General features: G+C 50.8%; 1 pseudogene; it reads left to right on the forward strand.

The window, feature by feature from the left end:
* LOC130026633 (polypeptide N-acetylgalactosaminyltransferase 12-like) overlaps window positions 1-15,938 on the forward strand; it is a 119,154-nt pseudogene extending 103,216 nt beyond the window's left edge.
* Window positions 15,939-20,314: the final 4,376 nt, after the last annotated feature.

A 20,314-nucleotide genomic window follows, 5' to 3' on the forward strand; every position in this document is an offset into this window, starting at 1 on the left:
TGACTCTCTGGGATTGTTTCTCATTTCTGGCCTGACTCTGAGAGATGTCCATTCTACAGTGAGGCCCTCAGGAGTGGCCAAATCTGACCACAGCTGGGCCTGACCAGCCTCCAGCTCCCTGGCCCTTCTCGAGTTCATTCTTTCAACTGGCTCAAAGCCCCCTCCACCTCCTGACTGGTTTGAGTAGAGCAGCGTTCAGTCGTCATTGGAGAAAACACCTTTTCCTCCCTGCTGGGCACTGAGCAGGCCCAGGGCCCATTGATTGAAAAGGCAACTGCAGCCAGGGAGTCATTTTAGTTCTGGACCCTTAATGCCCATTGCATTCTGGACCTGTAAGGCGTTTTTCTACCTGGGTGGCCAGTTGAGTCAGAGACCCTCTTCCTGTTCGCAATCACCACAGCCCCCATCTGGCCTCTGGGGCACACAGAGCAGTGAGGAGACCAGAATCAGCCCTGGGGATGGGGTGATGTTTTTTCACCTCTGGGCTGCTCAGGCAAAGGAGCAGAGCACAGTTAGCAGGCACATCCTCCCCCTGCCCCCCCCCCCCCCCGCCATGATCCTACCATCCAGGGTATATTCTCAATGACTCCATGCTCATCAAGGGTCAACTGTCAATCAAGATGAAACTAGCACCCAGGTCTGCACTTGCTGGTGACCTTTGTCAGGATTCCTGCCCCGCACCCCGCCTCCCCAACCAGACTCTGTCTCCTTCCCCTGTCTGGTCTCTACAGGTACCAGCAGAGTTTGCATCTGCTTTGGCAGCCTCAGGCAATCCATGGTCTTAGCTCAGTGCACCAGAGAGTCGACCCTGGGGGCTCAGCACAACTCCCCATTTCTATTACTGTTAGTATTTGTGACCAAGGAGACCAGGGCTAGTCTAGGTGCTGGCAACAGTGCCGTTGGGGCAGACCCTCAGTACCCGAGCGTTTCTTGCCCTGCTCACACCCAGCATGCCTCCAGCTCTCCCTGCCAGAAGACCCACGGTTCTACATTTGGACACAGTTAGAAGTTGCTGATGCAGATGTTTCTGTTTCCTCACCTCTTTAAGTTAAACGTTTACAGCAATGGTGAAATTTTCTTCTCATAAATGTTGCCTGTCGTCTTGCATAAGCTCAGTAAGAGAATTACAGATTCCTTTAATCTGCCCCTTCAAATTTAGTTCAATGTAAAGTCAGGCATGTAAGGTCAGATCTGTTGGCTTTTCCTGGCCCATGTCATCTGCTCCTACTCCCCAGACTCCAAACCTGGGGCCAGTTTTATTTTGTCTATCCCAGACTCAAGGGTTCTGTGACCATTCTTTTGGCCAGAGACTGTCCCATGATGTACTCTGGACCATATTTCATGTGGGACCTTAGGCCTTCCCTTGTCCAAATCAGGGTCACCTGGCGCCTGTCCGAGGTCCATCCAAGGCCCTCCACGTGATGCACATTTGAGAATGTTTGAATCAAGGACAATCACTGGGAAACTGAAGCTTTAGTAAGATGAATGTCCAGGATGAGATTAGGACCCACCTGTGACTGCATCAAGCATCAAGCAGTGTCTGTGTGGGGGTCTCTTTGCCAGGAGCCCAAGAGAATACCAAGGCCATCAAGGAGAGAAAAACTAACATTTCACTGGTAGTCTGGTCTGGGAAATGATGCCCTTCTGTCTACATAGTTTCACAGTAGAAAATTCCCAACATCCTCACTGAACCACATGCCAAATACCAAAGGAAACATATGGGCTTTACCTGGAACTTGGGAGTCCACATCCTAGACCAATCAATGCCCTCAACCCCACATTAAAAGATCAATTCCAGAGTCAGTTTGGCGGGGACCCCACATTGTAGATGCAAGAGAGAAATACTCACAGGCTAGGAAACAGCAGAGACCCAATGAGGCCCCCATGGGATCCTCACACTCCGCACTACGCTGACAGGCAGCTCCTGGGACACGGCCAGGGCAAGGCTGACTGCTCAGTGGGATACCAAGCAGGTCCCCTCTTCTGCCAACACTCTCTGGGTCCCCTGTGTCTTCCTGAGTGTGGTGAGTCTAGGGCATGACACCTGCCGCTGTGAGAGCCATGGGATTCAGGTACCTTGCAAAAGGGTCTGTTCCTGGGGCAGGGGAGGGAGCACGTGGAGGGCTTCTTCCTTCTAGTCCTCACCCAACACTAGCCCACAGTTGGAAATTTGGTGCCTGAGCCCCCAGGGTCACAAGGTACTTCCCCAGGGGCTAGGAAATACATGTCATCTTGTAATTCCTGAAAGTCACGGGGTAGGTGGAAGACTCCTCTTAGGGCATAAAGGTGGCAGGGTGAGGGGAGTGCTGGACATGTGCCAGCTCTGACCTCCGGCAGCTTAGAAAAAGTAGCGGCCCTTGAGCACAGTTCCTGACCTCCCAAAGAACACCAGACCCCCACTCTGTTCTTCCAAGACTGTGGTGAGCCACCCAGGAGACACACATATAATACTATGAGTATTTTACCTGTCATGTCATGTCACGGTTACCCAGGCCTGGCCATTGTGAAGATGAGAAACCAGGCCAGCTTAGTGACCCCAGGTGGCCTCGGACCTTCATCTTCCGTAGGAGTGTCCTGGCATGCAGGTGTCCATCCCATCCCTATCTGGGGTTGGGAGACCTCCCGATCTTCAGGACTTGTCTGGACCCTGAGAGCAGGGCCCAGGCTGTGGTCAGTCATTGCAGTTCTGCAGTTCCCTGGTTATCCATAGCAGAGACCATTTCCAGTTCTCCCTCTGGCCAACGTGCCTGAAACAACAATTCTGTTTTTTGTCCAAATTTGAAATCCTTGAGTGTTAAAATTAGGTAAAGGGATATTCCTGATACCCTTTCAGTATCTATATTGTAAACCACAAAAAGGGAGACAAAGAGAGAGAGAGAGAGAGATAGAGACAGAGAAAGAGAGAGAGAGAGAGAGAGAGAGAGAGAGAGAGAGAGAGAGAGAGAGAGAGAGAGAGAGAGAGAAAAGGCAGAGACAGGGACAGACAGAGACAGAAACAAACAGAGAGAAAGATAGATAATAAAAACCTCTTCCAAAAAGGCTGACCTGAATATCTGGAAAAAACCCAAGTGCCTGAGAACGGATGACTGGTTAAATGTCGCGTCCGGCGCTGCGGGGCCGAGCCAGGGTGGGCCATCAGGGTGAAATCAGCACTCGAGTCACACAGGGTTCCGTCTTTCAGGAGATGGCATGAATGCGTGCGTTTATTCAGAGCACAGGTACAGACTTAAGTATGTTTCCACAACCCACCCAAAAGAAAGGAAAGGGGATGGGACGTGGGAAAGTGGATGGGACGATGAATAGAGCCATGCACCGTTGGTCAGTCACAGTGGGCAGAGCCATGCACCGTTGGTCAGCCACCTGGTGACCCTTTCGACCTAACGCTACCGGTCGGAGCGGCCTGCTTTGTTACAGTTTTGACATATCCATAGAGACTGCTGTTCCTCGTACATCATTTACAAATCATTTACGAGGGTGCATTTTCCCCAAACTGAAACGTCATGTACTGGGAAGCTGCCCAGCTTTGTCCCCCAAACTGAAACCTCCTATACTGGGAAGTTGCCCAGCTTTGAGCAGGACAAAGGGGGAATGAAAAATCAAGCATTCTTTTACTTGGTCAGTAGGCAACATCTCACCCCTTTTTCCAATTATGGCACGCCAGGACCCCTGTCTTAGGTCGTCCGTCGCCCCGCCGTGGTACCCGTCATTGGGGAGAATGCTTTAGCCCCTGTCTTAGGTGTGCGCGGCGGTGACAGAGGTTGCCCGTCATTGGGTATCCTGGGCAAGGGCATACTTCCTTAACCACGAGGAGGCACAGGGGAGGATTGATGACATTTCTGCCAAACCAGGCAGGACCCAGTGTGGCTTGACCAGAATGGAGCATGGCTCAGAAAAGAGGGGCAGGGGTAGGGTAGAGGGGTGATGGGGATGTCTTCGTTCAGTGATCGGGGGGGGTTCTGTACAGGTCCGGTCCGCACTCCTTCTCCTCCTGCGTTTTCCGGTACCGGCCACGGGATCAGGTCACTGCAACAGATAAAGGAAGAGGCTTCCCAGGCCCATTAGAAATACCTTTCTGAATAGGGCTGCTCTTTGCTAGTTTCTCTCAGTTGCATAAAGTGAATTTGAGTGATTTGCCGATCAACCCTGCCAATCTGGTCTCTGACAAATGAGACAAGTCGACTCAGGATGCAGGGCCCAAATGTAAGCATGAGTAATAGTATGATCAGAGGGCCTGCTATAGTAGATATCAGGGTGGTGAACCAGGGGTATTGATTAAACCATGACTCAAACCACCCTTCCTGAGCCTCTCTCTCCTTCTTACGCCGTTCCAGGTCTTCTCTCAGCTTAGCCATGGAATCTCGACTACCCCCGTGTGGTCGGCGTAAAAGCAGCACTCTTCTCCCAGCACACGGGTTCGATTTTTAAGAGGATCTGCAGGATAACCCCATGCCATGGCCTGCTATACCACATAAGTCCCCAATTCAGGCGGTTGACCCATCGGGTCTCCGACCTTCCCTTATCAGTGAAGGAGATTTTGACCAGAAGCATTTGGGGGTGGTATTGTACAGAATATGAGCCATATCTCAGTGGCACAGCATAAGAAATATTAACCAGGTCGTGGTCAACCGACCATTTCCAATAGCCATCGTTAGAATCTACGCAAGACCAGCTGGCACAATAGTAAGATTCAGGGCCACCGCAGGTTCTCCTCCCTTGGCCTGTCCGGAACCCGGGGCAGGTGAAAAAGCCATTGCGTCTCATAGAGGCTCTGGCCCCGGACCTTTCAAAACCATCCTGAAAGGGGTAGGCGTCTTCCAGGGAAAAATATAAGTCAGGGAAGCACTGATTAAGGGGTGCTGCCAAACCAGGCAGGACCCAGTGTGGCTTGACCAGAATGGAGCATGGCTCAGAAAAGAGGGGCACTTGTGGTACTCCAAACCTCATAGTCCTCTCCACTCCTTATGACCCAGGTCTGCCTGAATGGTTGGTGTCGATTGCCATGAGTTTCGGTAGGGTCCTTCATTAATAATATAGCGAGGGTCCAGGCGACAAGCGTCATTGTGGTCATTTTGTTCCTGTGGAAAAAAGAGAAGGAAATTCGTCTCAGGGCTAAGTACCCTGGAGGTGAGTTTCATTATTTTTCCCAGCTGTGGGGGACAAATGATCGGGGGGCTCATGTATTGGCCTGACCAGGCGTTCCGGCACCCAAATGGGTTTTTCTGTATTAGTTGGATATACACAGACTGCGCCTCTGACTCTGGCAAGGATTGCTGCCGGTGGTTGCCAGGTTCCTGAGGACAGATCCTTCCATTTCACCATTGCTTTAAGGGGAGCCGGAGTAGCAAAGTGATGTTGGGCTGCACTGCGGCCTGAATCATCGAGGAGCAAAAAATTTAAAATGAATAAGGTTGTGGATAGGAGTGCTTGTGGCCCTTGACAGCCTTGGTAGATCTCACCCTCTATTGTTTCAGAAATGTAAGTTTTGAGATGTCAGTGTGCTCGCTCTATGATAGCCTGTCCTTGGGGGGTTATAGGGAATGCCTGTTGTATGTGTAATATCCCAGGTTTCACAAAAGGAATGAAAAGCGCGGCTTGTATAGGCCAGTCCATTGTCAGTTTTAATTTGCCTGGGATTTCCCATATATGAGAAAGCAGCAGTAAGGTGATCTATAACATGTTTCGTTTTTTCCCCGGCATGTAGTGAGGCAAAAATCATGCCCGAGTGTGTGTCTATCGAGACATGGAGATAATGCCGGTTACCCAATGACTTAGTGTGGGTCACATCCATTTGCCAAATATCATTTGCTCTCAGTCCTCTAGGATTGACTCCCAGGGATGGGGAATGTATATAAGGAGCGCAAGCGGGACAGACAGTGGTTATGGAGAGAGCCTCAGCTTTGGAACAACCCGTATGAAAACGAAGAGACTGGGCATTAAGGTGGAATTTTTTATGTAGCTGCATGGCCTTATCATATTCTAGGGATGTCATTATTAAGCGGGTAGCTTTATCTGCTCGTTCATTGCCTTCTGCAAGGGGTCCCGGGAGGCCAGAGTGTCCTCTAATATGACCCACAAAGAGGGGGTCCTTTCTGGCCCAAATCAACAGTTGCAATGTTTGTAATTGAGATAAAATTTTCGAGCCCTCACCTATGTGGGGTGCTGTTTCTAATCGGGGGAAGATATTAGCAACCTACACACTATCAGTGTAAATATTGAGGGGCTCATTAGGGAATGTCTGCAAGGCCAATAATACAGCAGATACTTCTGTAAATTGCGCCGAGGTCTCAGCAAGCTGTATGGCGTGAACAACCTGCCCATCAACCACTACGGCTCGACCGCTCTTAGAGCCATCAGTAAAGAGGGTCCGTGCACCCGGAAGGGGGGTGGTCTTTATGATTCGAGGGAAGATAATAGGGCAAATCCTGAAGCTTTGCAGGAGTTTATGTTTGGGATATGCCTGTGTAATTTGGCCTTTAAAGGAGCAGACAAAAAGGCACCAGGAATCATCATATTGCATCAGATTATTAATCATGTCTTTGGAATAGGGAACGACCAATATGTCCATATCCTTAGCAAAGAGTGCACACCTTATGGTTCTGGCCTTCCAGAGTAATTGAGAAACTAAGGTGGGATAGGGAATCACTGTTCGGGTGGGGGAAGCTGAGAGGTGGACCCAATATAATGGACCAATCTGCCAGAAAACTCCAGTTGGGGCAAACTCTGAAGCAAGCACTATAAATTGTAGTGGTAGATTGTAATCAATATGGTGTATTTGCATTTCTTCTAAGGCATGCTCTGCTTTTCTAAGAGCCAATTGTGCCTCTGGGGTCAATTGACAAGGTGAGGAGGGGTCAGAATCCCCCTTCAATAGTTCAAAAAGAGGTTTGAGTTCTCCCGTGGGCAGGGAGAAGGATGGTCGGAGCCATTGGAGTTCTCCCAAAAACTGTTGCCACTGGTGTAGAGTCTTTAAATGAGAGGTGGCAAACTGTATTTTTTGAGGCACTATTCCCACCTTGTTTATGGTGTATCCTAAATATCTGTATGGGTGGGAGAGCTGTACCTTGTCCGGGGAGATTACAAGGCCTGCTGATTCCAGGGCGACCCGGACATGATCATAGATTTGAAGTAACAGGTCTTTGGTGGGGCAGGCGGCTAAGATGTCATCCATATAATGAATCAAAAGTGCATTGGGGAAACGATCCCGGACTGGCGCTAAAACCGCTGCAACATATACCTGACACATAGTGGGACTATTAGTCATGCCCTGGGGAAGGACTACCCATTGGTAGCGCTGATAGGGTTCCTGAAAATTGGGGGAAGGTAGAGAGAAGGCAAATCTTTGACAATCTTTAGGAGCTAATGGAATATTGAAAAAACAATCTTTAAGATCTATCACTAACAATTGCCAGGACTTTGGTATAGCGGAGGGATGGGGGAGCCCTGGCTGCAGGGCCCCCATTGGATGCATGGTGGCATTGACTGCTCTGAGATCTTGCAATAATCTCCACCCGCCTGTCCTTTTCCTTATAACAAAGATTGGGGTATTCCAGGGAGATGTGGATGGGGTAATGTGCCCCTTTTCTAATTGCTCAGACACTAGGGCATGTGCGGCCTGTAATTTCTCTTTAGGTAGGGGCCACTGCTCCACCCAGACTGGATCATCTGATTTCCAGGTAATTGGGGTGGGAGGCCACTCGACAGTGGCCCTGATTAAAAAGGGCTAGTTTCTTCCAGTTCCTCAATGGGCATTAAAGTCACGGGATTTTCCTGCCCGGAGGATGGGCATTCACTAGTGATATGGACTATGGTCTTAAAGGAGACTGGCGATGTCTGCGAGCGACTGGGTGTTGTAACCAGAACCGCGCCCATAGCTGAGAGTATATCTCGTCCCCAAAGATTGGTGGAGAGGTCTGGGACAATATAAGGCTGGAACTGGCCCTTATGGCCCTCGCCGTCCTCCCAGGTCAATACTTGGGTGCTACGGCTGGGTCGGACTTGGCCAAGTCCTTGCAAAACGGCTGTAGCCATTGTGGCAGGCCAGTTGGCAGGCCAATATTTACTGGATATCACTGAGACATCCGCCCCAGTATCTAATAGCCCAGAGAATTCCTTTGAGTTGATTCTTAGCGCATAGCGTGGTCAGGAAGCCATATGGGCAATCCAAAATATTTGGGCTGGATTATCTGAGCAGTCTCCGTTTGTCTGACCCTGGACCGAGAGCGTCGAGGTGGGGCCTTGCCACGTTGGGAGGAGGAACAGGCGTGCAATCAGCTGTCCCTTTTCTATCGTCACAATGCCACGGGGGGAATCTGCCAAGACATGAATTTGTCCTATGTAGCTCTCTGTGATAGATCCTGGGTATATCTGCAATCCTTGCAGGAGAGCCTTTTCTGACCCTAGAATGAGGCCAGTGGTTCCGGGCGTGAGGGGGCCATAGACCCCCGTCTCCAAACTTTCAATTCCCATAGATGGTGTTAGTACCGCCCGGACAGAGGCATAAAGGTCTAGACCTGAGCTGGGAATTGAGGAGCCCCTGACAGAGGGAGGGAAGCTATAGGGAGCAGGCTGATACTTTGACCTGATGTCTGATAGGCCTCCTGCCTGAAGGCTTGCAGGGCCGGAGGCAGGCCCCTCCCGCCGTTTCCCTGCGGCAGTGGATTGCCTAAGTTATCCAGTCGGAGCGACACTCGGCTGCCCAGTGATTGCCTCTCTTGCATCTGGGACATAGCCCGGGTGATCCCCCCTTCTTCCGCAAGGGGTTGTTGGGACATTCCTTTTTGAAATGGCCTGGCTGTCCGCATTGATAGCAGCTTTGCTTGGGTTTTTGTGGGGAATCCCTGAAAGCCTGGAAACCTGGGAAGTTGCCCAGCTTTGAGCAGGACAAAGGGGGAATGAAAAATCAAGCATTCTTTTACTTGGTCAGTAGGCAACAGTTAAAGAAACTTTGGTACATCTACACAATGGAATACTAAGCAGCTGTTAGAAAGGATGAATTCATGAAATTTACATACAAGTGGTACTACATGGAAAGTACCATGCTAAGTGAAATGAGTCAGAAAGAGAGGGACAGACATAGAAATATTGCATTCATCTGTAGAATATAAAGTAACAAAATAGGAGACTAACACCCAAGAATAGTCTCGATAAGTACCAGGAGGTTTGCTCCATGGCTTGGAGGCCAGCCACACATGCTGGGGGAAAAGGCAGCTCAGATAGGGAAGGGAGCACCAAGTAAAGGGTGTTGGGAGGGTCCTGCCTAGATGGGTGAAGCATGCTGAAAGTAGACTATAGACCAAACATGAATGCCACTCAATACCTCTTTTGCAAACCACAGCACCCAAAAGGAGAGAGAGAACAAAAGGGAATGCCCTGCCACAGAGCCAGAGAGGGATGGAGGGAATGGGGGGTGGGAGGGATACTGGGATCCGTGGTGGTGGAGAATGGGCACTGGTGGAGGGATGGGTCTCGATCATTGTATAACTGAAATCCAAACACAAAAATTTGTAAGTCTATAACTGTACCTTATGGTGTTTCACTAATAAAAATTTTGAAAAAAAGGCTGGCCTGGGTGGAGAGGTGGGTGGGCGGGTGATGGGAGGGAAACTGGAATCTTTGGAGGTGGGATATGTACACTGGTGGAGGGATGGGTGAACAATGATGACTGAAGCCTAATCATGAACAGGTTTGTAAGGGTCTATCTCACATCGATTCAATAAAAAAAATTTAATAGGAGAATGCCTTATATTTGGATTTATAGAATTAGATGTGTAGTACATTTTCTGAGGTTAAATCCAGAGCTCAGCTGAGGCACTGGGATCTTTATAGAATTGTGGAAATGTGATGCTGGACTTGAGTTTGGAGACAGTGCATGATGAGTAGATCAGTGGTTCAAATGTGTCCTGCTTTGAGCACCATTCAACATGTCATTCCTTAATCTCTTTTTTAAAAATGATTATTTCATTTACTTTAAGGGGAGACTCTGTATGGGCATTTATAAATGGCAAACAAATTTCATTTGCATTAGATATGGAAGTGGGAAAATGCTGCAGGGGACCTGCAGAGGCCTCTTGGGGTACAGAGATGGGGGTGGGGGACAGGCCCAAGGGACCTTCCCGAGTGGCAGTTTGTGATTGACAGGTACAGGCAGTTACTGGCCTTTAGAAGTTAGGGGGAGTGGTCAGCTCTTTCAGCCCACATGCTCTTTTGAACACGTCCTCCCTTCACATCTCACTGAGTAAGTTTTTTTCAAGAAAACTATCTTGCAGGATTGGAGGGGTGGTCCAGAGGGAAGGGCATTTGCCTTGTGGACCAGCCAATTCAGATGTGACCCCGGGCACCGCATATGATCCCTGAAACCACACCAGGAGTCGTCCCTGAGTATAGAGCTAGGAGTAAGGCCTGAGCAACACTTGGTATGTCCCTCCAAAAATGTCCAAGTATAGCAAAAAGAGAGCGGGGGAGAGTTAGAGGGGTGGTTCTGATTGCAGTGGGACTCACTGGAGCATTTGGGAATTTCACACGCACCATTGTAAACTGGTATTCCTTTCGGGATGCAGTGTAGAAAAATCAACGGAAAGTTAAAATTTTTATTTTGAAAAAGATCAAAGAGGCCAGGAGATAGTAGAGCAGGAAGGGCACTTGGGTTATCTGACTTCAATCTCTGGCGTCCCATAGAATCCCTTGAGCATGTCTGGGACTGATCCCTGCTGTGGTTCCAAAACCAAATAAGCAAAAAAACAAGGAAATGTAATATATCAAAAGCTAGAACAGGTGGTGAGGAGTCTGCTTGCATACTTCTATCCTGGGCTGATTCCTGGCACCTCGTATGGATCCTTGAGCACCATTAGGGGTGATCCCTGAGCACAGGACAGGAGACAGGGTCCCCAGTCAAGGGAGGTCTCATCTCTTAGGCCCCTGGAGCAAGACCATGGGGGCCTGTGCAGGGGACAGATTGCCCAGGCGCTGCCAGCCTTGGGCCTGGGAGTCGGTGCTTGACCTCCACATCCCTTGACCAAGAGTAGGATGCCCTCGCTGCCTGTCCTCACTCCCAGCCTTGCGCCCACAGGTGGGACTGCAGGACAAACAGGTGAGTGTCCGCGGCAGCAACAGGACTAGGATCTCGGCCTCCCGCAGTAGGACGTGGCCTCTGACCAGTGTCGGTCTCTGTGAATGAGCAGGAGGAGGAGCAGGTGCTACTGCAGAGCCAGCTCCGGATCGGCTGCAAGGGGAGTGAATCAGGACTAGGTGAATATGGAGAAATGACAGAAGGTGCCGGGGGAGACCCACTGTGAGGGTAGGAGCCTGCCAGGTGTGGTGGGAGGAAGGACAGGCCAGGACGCCTCCCACTATAATATATCAAAATCTAGAAGAGGCTAGAGGGGTTTTGGGGGTGCGGATTGGCCCTCACTGCACAGAGAGGGTCCTAGTAGCGGGGAGGCTGCTGGGTCGAGGTAGGGGTAGGCCCCATCTCTTAGGACTTTGGAGAAAGACCCCCAGGGGAATGTGCAGGGGACAGGTTACCTGATGTGCTGTTTTCCTTGGGCCTGTGTGTGAGTGTCTGGGCCCTGAATATTGTGGTGGGATCTGGACAGCCTTCGACCCTGTCTCATGACAGAGATGTGCATGCAAGACCAGAAGGTGCAGTGCCTGCAGCCTGGAATGCTTCTGCTGGTACCAAAAGCAGCACACAGCTGCAACCCCACACCTGAATGGCCCACTCACATGGGCTCCAAGGTCGAGCAGGTGCTGAGGCACAAGGAGCTCATGGAACCGCTGCAGCAGGTGCTAACAAAGCAGCAGGCCATACTGGAGGCCACCTTCAGGGAGCTGAGGGAAACCCAGGTGAGGGGGTGGGCAGGGGCTCAGGGACAGGAAGGCGCATCAGGCCCTAGACCTGCCTACTCACCTGGTGCCTTCATCTTTAGGGGATCCTCAGTCCTGAAATCAGGAGCAACTGAGCCCCAGGCCTTGCTGGAATTCCAAGGGTACCCTGAAGAGGGTGAGTGGTGCGGTGGGTCTCCAGGAGGGAGAAGTTCCTGATGGGGATCTGGAGGTGGGGCTATATGGGAGGTGGAGCCAGGCAGGACCCCTGACATGCCTCCACCTTCCTTGCTTGGCTGAGACCCTGGAGTGCCCCATAGTCAATCCAGTGTCGAAGAACACGGAGTTGGAGGTGAACATAGTGGAGGTTTATGAGACCATGACCTCTATGGAACTCGAGGTGATGGTCATGAAGGACAGGCTGGTGGCGTGTGAGAAGACTAAGGATCTGGATGACTAAGGTCTGAGACTAAGGTCTGGTGTCCAGACCTGGGGAGCGGGATGATGGATTGTGTGAAGAACCCAGAGAGACCCTCCTGTTCCTGTCTGTGAGGAACAGGAGGCCGCAGACCTCAGATCCGGATCCAATAATGACCTGCCCCCAAAAAACCAGAATCCAGCTCGTCCGCTTGAGTTCAGCTGGCAAGCTTGTTCACCATTAATCCACATTTTCTACCCTGTTGATGTACCCTGTGTTCTTCAATTCCAACTAATCTAGCCCTGATCCAGTTCTTCCCACCCTCCTCCTTCCTCCCTCCTCCCCACTCTTCCACTTTCCCTCAGCACTAGACCCTAGGGATCAAGGGGGCAGAAAGGTCCCCCAACACTAGACCGCAGGGATCAGTGGGACAAAAATGTCTCCTACCTCTAGGCACCAGGGATGTTGGGAGCAGAAATTTAAACTGGGCCACACTCAAACCTCAGTCATGATAGCTCCAAAAGCCAAACAAAGGCTTGAGGTGGGAGCTCTCCGTCCCCAGTACACAGTCCCGTTTCTCCATATGGCAGCCCTGAAGCTAATGGGGGCTGGAAACATCAGAGCAACCAGTTCTAGACACTCTTTGGGGGCTGGTTGGGCACTAATGAATTGAGGAGAAGAGAGAGGAAGGAGGCATGCTGGGTCACTCTCTGACAGTCACTGTCCTATTTCCAAGCTTGTTTCAATAAATGGATCCATCCCAGGCCGTGTGGGTATGTGTCTCGGGCGAGGTGTGTCCTGCCAGCAGTTGGCAGTTGCTTCTAGATTGTGGGTGGCCCTTGCCATGGGATTCACCATGTCTAGAGCCTGTCATCTGCATGCCCCTGAGTACGATGTTAATGACCCCAGGAGAGTACCTCTAAGATTTGGAGTGGTAACATTCAAAATATGGTGGTTGGAAGGTACGATGGTGGTGGAATTGGTGTCTGAATATTAAATGTAATAAATTATTGTAAACAACTCTATAAAAACAAAATAAAAATTTGCAAAAAAGTCAGCAAAATATAAAGCATGAAAAGAGAACAGAAAAATCAAAGATACACCAATCTAATGCTTTTTTTTTAAAAAAACAAAAAAGGCAATGGCGTCTAAGCTACAAAGATAGCTCACAGAATGGGAAAAATTATTTACCCAATACCTAGCTGATGAAAGGCTAATATCCAAGTTATATAGCACATTGGTAGAACTTTACAAATACAATATCTCCAAACCCCATCAAACAAATGCAGAGAGGAATAATGAACAGAAACTTACTCCAAGAAGAAATTCAAGGGCTGGAGCGATAGTACAGTGGTAGGTTGTTGCTTTGCACGTGGCTGATCTGGGTTTGATCCCCGCCATCCTACGGGCTACACCCGCCTTGGAACCCCAGGTGTTCTGTGAGAACCAGAAGGCAGTGTCCTTCCTAAAGATACCCCATGCACACCCCATCCTCCCTTGCACCTAGAGGTGGAAATCACACCCAGATCCAAGACAGACCTGAGCCAACAACCCGTCAAAGACAAATTGTGTTGGCAGAAGATCAGACAGACTGTGAGGCCCGTGAGGTAAGGAGGCTGCAGACACCCATCCCAGGGCACAAAGTGACCTGCCTGAAAGTGATGTGTTCCCCCCAAGAGTCAGAAATGGCTAAACAGAATTCTTACTCAACTGTAATTCGTCTTTTACCTACCCTGTCAAAATCATATTCATTTCCCCCAACCTTGTCTTTCTTCCCTCTTCCTTCCCGCCCTTCCCCTCTTCCCCCCTCCTCCTTCCTGCCCCCTCCCTTCTCCCCTCCTCTGCCCCTTCCCATTGAGGAATGGGGCTATGGGACTATGAGGCTATGCGGCTACACAAAGCAATTGCAGACGTGCCCCCATGGCAGGGATGCTGCGTACTAGGAGTGGCGAGATGACCCAAACAGAACAACCTTGAGACTCGTACTCTGCAATTAAAGAAGTTACACAGTCTCCAAGGAAGCTCAGCTAGAGAAGAGGGCACCAAATAAAGGGTGCTGGGAGGATCCTCCCAGGGTGGGAGAAGCATGCTGAAAGTAGACTATAGACCAAGCATGATTGCCACTCAGTGCCTCTCTTGCAAACCACAGCACCCAAAAGGAGAAAGAGAGCAAGGGGGAATGCCCTTCCACAGAGGCAGGGTGGGGAGGGGGGATGGGGGGTGGGAGGGATGCTGGGACCCGTGGTGGTGGAGGATGGGCGCTGGTGGAGGGTTGGTTACTTGATCGTTCTGTGACTGAATACCAAGCAGAAAAATTTCTAAGTCTATAACTGTACCTCATGGTGTTTCACTAATAAAAAAATTTAAAAAAATACTTGGATAAAAAAGTTACACAGCCGCCAACACATCCATATATGCAGAAACAAACTCAAAACATGAAATAAAAACTCAATCAAAAAATAAATCCAAAGAAATAAATTTCAATTTTTAATATGAAATATAGAGATCGTGGGGTCTCACCATGTTTCGCGCTTGTCCCTATCCCTCCCCGAGCGCGCCCCTCTTAGCCTTTCCAGAGGGTTCAGGGCTTCTTTCTTATGGTCTTTATCCGGATGCCACTCAGCTTGGAAACTGCTCCTGAACTGTTCAGTGGTTCTGAGCAAGAGATTTAATCCACTGCTTCTTGCAAGTCAGAGGATGTGGTCCCATCCGATAGGCAGAAAGGCTGGGGTCGCGAACGTTAGAGTGGGTTTTCACACCAAAATCTAGAGTCGCAAAAGTTAGACGTGGATTTTCACATAATCCCAGGGACTGTGCCATCTGGGCAATTGGTAGCCACTGGGGCCCTTTGTTAGTCATCAGTGTCACCCCTGAATGGGGACCTGGAGGTAGATAGTTTGTTTACCTCTGTGGCACAGCGAGAGATCAGAGCCCCCTGCCTCAGAGACAGGTATGCCCAGACCTCTGCCAATGGCCCTACCCTGGGTCAGGGAACCTAGAACCTGGTGCCCTTTCTCAGGCACTAAGAGGATCAACCTCTTTGCCTCTGGGCCCTACTGCTGATTAGAAAGGGTTTTTTGGGGTTATTTTTCTTTTTTTCACTTCTAAATGCTCATTCTTCCAGGAGGTCTGGTGCCCAGCCTCAACCAAGAGCTGGAGCAGTGCCTCTGAGGCTCTCTTTCAGTCCTCTTGGGCTTCTGACACTAAGACCTTATCACCTACAGACTGCAGGATGGTCCATTCCAGGTCTACAACGAGGATTTTCTTAAGTCCACAGCCAGGGTCTTCCTGAAGAAGGTGGCCGAGTTTTTGAATCCTTGGGCAATGGGTCCACAGTAACTGAGGTTTCCTCCTGTCTCTGGATCCTTTGGCCCAAACGCAAACAGGGGTCTGCTTCCTGGAACAATTTGCAAAGGGGGAAACACATCTGTTGAGGTTCAGGCCGGTCAATCATTGGGCACTAGAGGAAAACAGACTCAAGAGAGTGGAAGGGCTGGGTACCACAAGGTGACCAGCAGGAGTGACCACACTGACTCGGCGCTGGTCGTGACTTCTCAACTGAGGCCAATGGGTTGCTCCCAGTTGAGCTGCATCCCACCACTATTCCTGCCTCCCAGACCTGCGCAGTATCTTTCCCTATCCCTAGCCACACCTCATGGGCTACCAGATATTGCGGCTGTCTCTGGAGGCTCACTCCTAGCATGAGTTTACCAGCAGAGGGGCATGATACTGCCATTAGAGGGCGCCTGGAGAGGGTATTTTCCAAAGGGGGAATACACAGTGTCAAGGTGGACATTTATTTGTGCTTCTAGCTCTGTCGGAAGCTCTAACACCAATAAGATACTAAAGTGGGGAACAGGGAGAACCTTGTTTTCCATATGGAACCCCCAGCATCTGCTGAGACCATGGATTCTCGGGCCCAGCAAAAGCCGTGAAGGGCTGCACCTCAGATACCTTCATCGAGCTCTGCTTCCTATGATGCCCTGTCTTGGAGGTCATGGGGCGACCGTTTCCACGAGGCTTTTCTTGGGAGTGTAGGTACCAAGTTACCCTGCCTTCCCTGCATGCCTGGGGACTCCCTGTGACTCTGTCAGACTGTCCAAGTGGTCCTGGTGTCAGTAGACATTTCTGGAAGCTACCCAACTTTGAATGTCTGTGACTCTCATTCACAGAGGGTCATAGCTTGTCTGCTGTCATATTGGCACTTTGTTCTCTCCTGCAGTTTGGCATGGCCCTCTGGGCCAATGATCTGGGGCCTGCCTTCTGCCCCTCCCCATCCTCCACCCCTGAGTCCGGCTCCTGCTCTGGCTCCCCTCTTTCTCCCTGCCCCTTGTCTGCCCTGCCAGTTCTCGCCTCCTCTAGACCAAGGGCACACTGGAGGTGCTGGGGTCTGGCCTTAACCTCTCCACTGGGGTAGTGCTGTCTCCACTGGAGGTGCTGGGGCCTGGCCTTAACAACTCTATTGGGGTAGTGCTGTCTCCACTGGACGAGTGGCAGTGCCACCCAGCTGCCATGCTCTCTGCCAACTCCTCTTGTGCACCAGGTGCCACTGCTTGGGTGTTGCTCTTTTTCCTTTTGGTCTTGTCTTGCTTTCTCCCTTGCTTGGTAGTGAGTTTTGTTGTTTCACAAATGAGAATTGCAGCACTAATATAATCTTGAGTTTTCAACGAGTATGAACACATACGTACTTTGCCAAAATTTCTGCATAAAGCTAACTAAAAACCAAGCAGCAGGGACTGGAGTGATAGCACAGTGAGTAGGGTGTTTGTCTTGCACGGGGCTGACCTGGATTTGATTCCCAGAATCCCATATGGTTTCCTGAGTACCACCAGGAGTAATTCCTGAGTGCATGAGCCAGGAGCAACCCCTGTCCATCGCTGGGTGTGACCCATAAAGGAAAAAAAAAAAGCACATTTTGGCAAGTGGGAGAACATGATGAGATAATAGTGCTAATGGAATGAACAGCTCCAAAGTCTGAACACCGCACAAGGCGAGAGATCAGTTTTACAGCAGATCTGATGGGCGACGGGGTATTACCGAGCAGCTGACCGGAGAGTATGGTACAAGAAATGACCAAGCTTTCTTGGTGCAGATAAGGATCTGGAGCATATGAATAACGTAGGAAAATTTGGGGGATTTTCCCAGGTTTCTAAGTTGAACAGTGTGACAGACCACCTCTGGAACATCCCGGGTGATTTCCGTGGCTGTCTCGTCTCTCCCAGACCCTGTGCCTCATGGCAGCTCCTGCTCTCCAGGATAGCCTGTCTGAAGTTAGCCTGCAGGAAATGTGGGCAGAGGTCCCCTCTCCTCTTCAGCAGGGCTCAGGAGATCCTAGTATCAGGACTTGAACAGGGCTGGGCTGCATCAAGGCAAGCACCTTAAACCCTGCAATATCCCTGGGGCCCATTCTTGAAAAGTCTGAAAGTGCTTGGGAGTGGAAGCTTCGGGTTCCACGGGGCTATCTCCCTGGGCACTGTGCCGGACAGATGGGGGAGTGAGGCATCTTTAAGGGAGCCCAACTCTACAGGAAGGAGATTTAGGTGGGAAGCAGCTGAATGAAAAGTACTGCTTGGAGCAGGGTATTAGTACTGCAGGTAAAGTGATAGTCTTGCACACTGCTGACGTTGGATCAATGGGCCCCCTAGGTCCACTAGGTATGGTCCCTGAACTAAGTCAGGAGTAAAGCCTGGGTGTGGTGCCAGCACCCAAAGAAAAGTGCTGCAAGCAGACAGGGCCGGCCTTTTCCCAGTGCCCTAAGGAAGGATTGCTCAAGTTCTTAGAGGCCATAAGAGGGATTTCCCTGCTAGTGGGAAGGGGTGAGGGAGGGAAAGGGGGTGACAGCACTGGCCCTCCACTTGTGACTCTGCCTGAGCAGTGACAGTCCACTTGGACATTCCACAGTGGCCTGACTCAGGCCAGGACTTGGCTGCTGCTTTGACACAAAAGTGTCCTGAATATGTGTGTCAGGGTCCTCAGGAGGGAGAAGCCCCCAATGGGGGTCAGGAGGCAGGACACCCGGGGGGTCGGAACCAGGCTGACTCTGCCCCCGAGCCCTCCACCTCCCTTGGTTGGCTGAGAGCCTGGGGCTGCCCCGCAGTCTATCCAGTTTCAGTCAATCTAAGGACACTGAAGTGGAGGCAAACACAGTGGAGATCATAAAGCCTGAGGAGCTGGAGGTGGTAACAGTCAAGAAGGACAAGCTGGTAGTGTGGGCAAGACTGTGCATCTGGAGGCAGAAATCTCCCCCAACACTGGGCACCGGGGATGTGGGGGGCAGAAATGTCCCCCAATAATAGACACTAGTGGTCTGGGAGGCAAAAACAGGCACCAAGCAGTAGGCACCAGTGACATGGGGTGCAGAGGTTTCCCCTAACAATAGACAGCAGGGTTCCAGGGACAGAAGTGTGCACAATTACTTGGCACCAGGGATGAGCAGAGCTGAAATTTCCTCCAGAAAATAACACTAGGGATGTTGGGGAAAATTGTTTTCCAATACTAGACACAAGAGCTCTGGGGGGAGAAATGTCCCACAACAGAGAACAGAGCTCAGGTAGGAGACATGTCCTCCAACACTACACAGTTAGAAGTCCCCAGAGCAGAAAGTAGAAATAGTTCAAAGAGTAGACTATATCCCAGGAGAGAGGATTGGAGAATGCCTCCTCACCCCTGCTTTCCGACCTAAATGTTCAGATATTTCCGGTTTGTGGGCTGTCCTTGCATGGTCCAGGGCATTTTCCACTTTTTTGAGTTAAAATTCTGTCCAGAAGGCCAGAGAGAAATCTCAGGAGACTCAGTACAGGCTTGGGATGCATGAGGTCAAGAACGTTCCCTGGCACCACAGGGTCTCCTGATCACAAAGGCTGGAGCAAATAGAGATCCCCACTAACCCCAAACCTCTCAGGTATGTACATAGGCCATGAGGGTCAATGAAGCAATACTTGGAAGGATCTCAGTGCTTAGAGGAAACACTCATTCAGAGCATCCGATTTTCAAAACAGCACTTGGGTACAACCATCTACCCCTCCTTGACCCAGGGAAAACGAGGCCACACTCAAACCTTTGGTTCATGGGCTACAGACCAAGCAAAAGTCTGAGCCGAGAGCTCCCCGTCCTCCTGTGCACTTTTTCTATTCTGGAAAAGGAAGTCCTGAAAAGGATGGAGGCTGGAACAGTCAGCAACTGAGTTCTAGGCACTACCTGGGACAGTTTAGGGGATCATGAATTGGTGGCAGAGGAGAGAGAGGGGAGAGGGCTGAATCAGTCTCCCTGACAGCCACTGTCCTGTTTCCAAGATTGTTTCTACAAATGGATGCATCCCAACCTGTGTGGGTGTGTGGCATTGGGTGGGGCGGGTCCTGCCAGGGAACGGCTCATGCTTCTTGATGAAGCATGAGCTGTCCTGTGGGGGTCTCCCCATGGATCAGAACCTGACATGACATGCCCATGCCATGGGGCCTATTCCGTGTACACCCCCTCTGCAGTGCCCACCGGGAAGAGACCCTACCTTGCCCCCAATGCTTCCTGGGGGCCAGGCCCCTTAGTGGCCATATCATGCCTCAGGAAAAGAACCTGCAAACCTCCAGGTATTTCCCAAACGTCTCAAGGACTGGATGGACTTTCTCTGCCCAGAGCTCACCCCAGTGTGGAACCCTTCACTGCCCACAGGGTCCCCAGACAGCACAAGCCCACAGTGACCCTATGCCCCACCATCAGAGATGGATTTGATTCTCAGCCCAGCGAAAGTGAGAGGGGGAGATGTCAGAGCTACAGGAGACAGCCGCAGACCACTGGGGCCTGAATGTGCTCAGGGCAGGGAGAACAGGGGCACTCTGGGGTGCCATAGTGGGCACGGGCGATATGGGGGAGTTGGGGTTCCTTTTAGGCTGCAGGACTCGTGAGGGCAGCGTGGCCAGGCTGAGTGGCCCTAGTTGGGAGTGTGTGTATTGAGAGGGATTTCCAGAACAGGCCGGGAGCAACATGAGAGAAGCGTCCAGCTTCCCCAAGTCCAAGTCTGGTGTCCAGCTCCCAATAGGATGGACTGAGTCTCAGAGAAAGGGGCAGAGCTGGGATAGGGAG

This window comes from Sorex fumeus, unplaced genomic scaffold (assembly GCF_029834395.1).
Source record: "Sorex fumeus unplaced genomic scaffold, SorFum_2.1 ptg000034l, whole genome shotgun sequence".
Taxonomy (NCBI): domain Eukaryota; kingdom Metazoa; phylum Chordata; class Mammalia; order Eulipotyphla; family Soricidae; genus Sorex; species Sorex fumeus.